The sequence below is a fragment of the Struthio camelus genome, chromosome 2 (genome assembly GCF_040807025.1).
Source record: "Struthio camelus isolate bStrCam1 chromosome 2, bStrCam1.hap1, whole genome shotgun sequence".
Classification (NCBI taxonomy): domain Eukaryota; kingdom Metazoa; phylum Chordata; class Aves; order Struthioniformes; family Struthionidae; genus Struthio; species Struthio camelus.
Genome location: NC_090943.1, coordinates 51,170,353 through 51,175,492, shown reverse-complemented (window position 1 = coordinate 51,175,492; position 5,140 = coordinate 51,170,353).

Sequence of the window (5,140 nt, the reverse complement as noted above, 5' to 3'; positions counted from 1 at the left end):
CTAAGCAGGTACTGCTGGAAGAAAAAAAAGGAATACAACATTACCTTCTATAGGCACAGCTTGGTATACTTCTATTATGGCTTTGTATACTTCTATTACCTTCTATAGGCATGGCTGAATCAAAAGAAGCTTGGGAAACTTGGTAGATTGAAACTAGAAATGGAAGCAAAAGGCAAGCACCAACGATCAGCAAGAACACCAACGCTATACAGCCCACGGCTATTGTATGTCAACTTGTGCTTAAAACTTATGAATTTGGAGAAGAAGATTCCAGAAATAAAAGGGAATCAGTTTCCTGATCCAGTCTGCCGTACAACCCCACAAGCAGTGGTGCTGCCACAGCTGAGAGGGTACTGTGTGTGGAAATAAGCAGCCTGAGACAAAAAGAAAAAGGGTATGGGAACTGCTTAGCTGGCTTTGCTACCAGGGGAAATACCCATGTAACCACAGCCTGAGCTTCCCTGAATCAGTTCTCCTTCCGACTGCTGTACTCTGACAAACACAGCACCCAGAACAACCTCATCGCTGCCCCAGCACCTCTTATGCCACATCCCTCCCATGCCTGGGCTCTCCCAGCTGGGCAGAGCGTGGCTGGGGATGAGGAGGGACGTGGGAAGAGACCACCACCACCGCAGCAGGGAGCTGCGGGAAGGGGCAGATGGCCTCTCCCTCCCCGCAGCAGCTACAGTTGCATCTAGCTAGAAATTGCTGGAAAGTGCCAATTTTCATTATGTGAAGCGCTGAATACTTGTCTCGTGGTAACCACATTTCATCACAACCTACACAAACTGGATTTCAAATGGCAACCTGAAGATTAAATGAAACTCTATTAGCCTGGGTCTATTTTTGGATTAGGTTTTAACCATTCTCTCATTTTTACACCTGAGCATTTTTCATGCAGATCCTCCCAACTCCACCCACCACTGAACACATGTAGGAAGCTGAGATCAGAAGACTAGTACAGAAAAAAGTTACAGAACTTAAAGAACGCAGAAAAAGCGTGGAATTGTAACAGCACCTGGCTTTCTACAGCACTCATGCCTTGGAATGAGAGCATGGCTTTGTTTAAGGGTATGAGCAGATCACTGCACTGTTATAAATTACTAGTCCCTCAGCCAAGATATGGTATCAGTGCACACCCTGGTCACCTTGGATAAAGAATTATTGGAAAGGAATTATTCTCACAGGAACAAAATTCACCTTGCTCCCCGCTCTCTGTGCCTGCTTCAAGGCAGTGATCTGCAACCAGCTGCAAAAATGGCAGGGGGGAGGGTGAAGGAAGGGAACTGAATGCTGAAACACTTGGTTGCATATAACAAAATGTTTTACATGTAAAATAGGTTCAAGAACACAATGTGGAATAGCAGATTCATGATTATTGGTATTGGTCTAACATGCACTCATGTTAAGACTAGAACACATAGGAAAGACTCACCTTAAGGGGAAAAAAAAGCTCAAATCAGATGCTTGTGCGCCTAGCAGTTTTAAGTCTTGTAAAGAATTATGATTAACCTGAATGACAGCGTTCGGAGCTCCAGGAGGGCTCAGTGAAGCAAATCATGCCGAACTAAAATTAGCGGTGTATAATTCAGCCGTCTACTTGGCATCCACACACGATGCTTCCCTGGCCCCAGACCCATCACATCACTCAGCTTTCCCAGTGCCGTCAGCTCCTTGCTTTCAAAAGCATTGCTGAGTGAAATGCTGCTGTTCACATGCAGGCTGCACCTGCCTGGAGGCAGCAAGCCCAACTGCCAGGGACGGCTTTTTTTTCCAATGTTTCCTCCAATGTTTATTTGCTGATTGTTTTCCAGAGAGCTGGAATTCAAGATGGGAAGTGGGGACTGTCTGTCAACAAAAGGATGGAAAAAGACCTGAGATAATAGGACTAAATCACAGGTCCAGAAATATGCTGTAATCCTACATAGATTCTTTCCATTTATGTCCGTTCAAAATGGACATGAACTGTGTCCTGAGAAAAGCAGGGATGGCTTGGCCATGGTTCATGCACTATAGGGGCAGCAAGACATGACTTAAGGTCTGCTTCTGGGGAGGCTTAGTATGTAGAATGAGAGTGAAAATATAGTGCAGTCACTCTGCCCTAGATCCCGTGTGCTCTTTACATCTATGCTTGCAGTATGGCTGCCCTCTGTCACCCGAGCAGGAGTCTAAGCCCCTTTTCAACTCTAAACTGCTCGTATTCCACTGATACTTGCTACCTACAATCACACATGCACACAGGCCAAGCTCTGAAGCACTCCTAGACACTCACTACCCTTGTCCAGCCCCAAGCTCTTGCTCACGTGGTCTGGAGGGACTCTCCTCTGAAGGGGAGGAGACCAGTTCACCAACAGTAATCCCAAAGCCAGCTCTTTCAAAGCCTCATTTGGAAACTTTGAGCCTGAACTGTGGCTGGGCTAAAAGCCAGCAGCATGGATGGAAAGTACTCAAGTAATGGGATCCACTGTTTGTCATCTCATAGAGCCAAAGACAGCCTTGTGAAGAGTAACTCCTCCTAGGGAGCAAGAAGTTCACACATACTATTACATAGAGTAGCAATCTAGATTCCCATACATTCATTTCCATATGTAGAAAAGTCATCAGAAATATGAAAAATGCTTGACTATTTTTTGCCTGGAGAGGCAATAAAGTGAGAAACTTTGCAGAGGATGCAAAAAGCACTGGTAGAATCTAGTGAGAACAGGACACTTCACAAGGACTTGCCATACAGGAAGATGGGCAGCACGATAGCAGGCAAAATACCAGGCCAACAAGCACATGTTGGAACAACCCATGCACAGGCAAACTAGAAAGCAGAAAACTGCACGACTGCAGGAAGAGGGATAGCTGTCAATGTTTAGGAATAGAAGAGATTACAGTAAACTGAGGAAAAAAATAAGAGCACAGAAAATAAATGAATGCTATTCAGAAGCTATGCGGAATTCCTCCTCATATCAAAATGCAGAGGCCATTCAGAGAACCTATCAGGGAGCAGAACAGTCACACAAAAACATAAACAGACCATGGAGCTCTTTGTTATCAAAGCCACAGATCTCTCAAGATTCAGATAATGAATTTTTCGTATGCCCAACTAAATACAAAGAGATCTTCAGGAGGAATAAGAAACCACATGTCCCATGATTACACCAACCTCAGTAATGGTTATGAGGAGAAGACTCACCTCTTGTAGCAGACTCCTCGTCTACCTATTGCAAGGGCATTTCACTCATCTCCCTGGGCATTTTCCGTGAGATACAACATTGGACTGGAGAGGCCACTGGGCCTACCTAATACACTAAGTCCCATGCTACTATTTTTTTCTGATAGCCCCAATCTTCTGATGTCATTTAGTGGTGTTTCTTCTCACCAGTACTTCTTTTCCAAACATACATGTGCTATCTGCATCCTTGTGACGAGGATTTTTCACAGGCTTGCTTGGGTATAGCCTGTGAAAGATCAGCTGCTGATAGGAGCATGTGAGTGGGTATTAACGGAGCCTGCTGTGGCCTACCAAAGTGGAAAAAGGCACAACTTCTGGAGAAGGAGTAGTAGAAGTCACTAGATGAGAGAGAAGAAAGAGAGCAAGGAAAGGAGGAGAGCTGAACACTGGTTCTGACTGGCACAAGAGCCAGCCACATCCTTCATTCACTCCATCTCCATATCCATTTTAAGCTCTGTGAACACCTTCTGCTGCCATGCACTGTTCCCCGGAAAGGGGGTTGTCTGCCTCCTGAGCTCCTTCAGAGCAACTTCCTTCCCCTCCTGCACCAGCCCCTCACCTTATTTTATGCATCTTTCCATCTCCTCAAGGCGATTCATGGATTACCATCAGCACTGACCTTTCCTGCTCACCTTCTCCCGGCTGGACACAGGCAGTGGCACTTGAAGCTCCTATCAGCCTGCTCACGAGCTTTGAGAGGCAGGTTTCCATGGCTACCCTGATGCTCAGTGATGCCAAGCAAATGTGGACTTCCAAGAAAACTTCCTGCCCCTAGCCTTTTTATCTCACCGCAGAACATGAACATGAAACACGTTTTATCAGGACCACCAAATTAGGTATTTTTTATGGTGCACAAGTGACAAATATGATCCCCAGAATCTGATATACCAGACATATTACTGTAAGGTAAAGCAGAGGGAGGAGCTTGGAGCACATAAACATTGGTTAAGAAACAGACATACATAAAAGGCAGCTCAAGGCATGATCATTTAGGCCCGATACTCCTGTATTTAGGCTGCCTAACATTTTTTCATTATAAACAAATTGTGCAGGTTTCTTGAAATGCTTCGAGATGACTGTGATTTGCAGGCGATCTTAGGATTCAGCACGTAGAGCCCTCAGGCTAAAGCCATGCCTTTTCTTAGCCTTGTGAACTGCTATGGCAATTTTGCTAAAGTATATAAAGCATTAAAAATGAATAACCACTTTCACTCTCCCTTATGCCTTCTCCCATTCCTCTTTCCTCTCCCCGTCGCCCAGGAAGCCTCAGAAACCTTATAGTGCTGAGGCAAAATACCCCACAGCAAACTGATGTTCATTCTAGAGGCATTGGGATCGTGCACTGCCTGAACATCAATGCCTCATATTGCACTGGGGACACTGGGGACCGAGGGAAGAGGAAGGGAGAGAGAAGGAAAACAAAAGAAAAGAAAAGAAGAGGAACTAGGGCTTTGTCACTGCAGCCATTCTCAGGGCCTGCACAAGGACCACGTTTGATATTAGGACATTACATGCGAAAAACTTCCCCTGCAGGAATGTCAAGAAAGGTGTGAAGTCAAACACTTGGGACTTAGGAAGTACTGGCTCTACTGCTTTCCCAGAACACCTTTTCTTCCGCATACTCAGTATACTACCATATTTATATGTGCAAGGATAGGCTGCATTTTCCCACAAGACCCTGCCTCCTTTTGAGCACAAGATGGAGGCAAAGAGAAGTAGAACAAAGAATACCTGAATAGTCATTTGCAGCATTACCTAACTTTTGATTGATGGGCTTCATAACTTTAGGAATCTTCTTTTACTATTTGTGTGCTTATTATGTAAATGCACGTCCATACACACAAACATAAGGCAGATTTTCGGCCACCGCCAGCATGCAGAGCGCTGCCAGAAGCAGGGAAGCCACACAGGTGGCCCAAG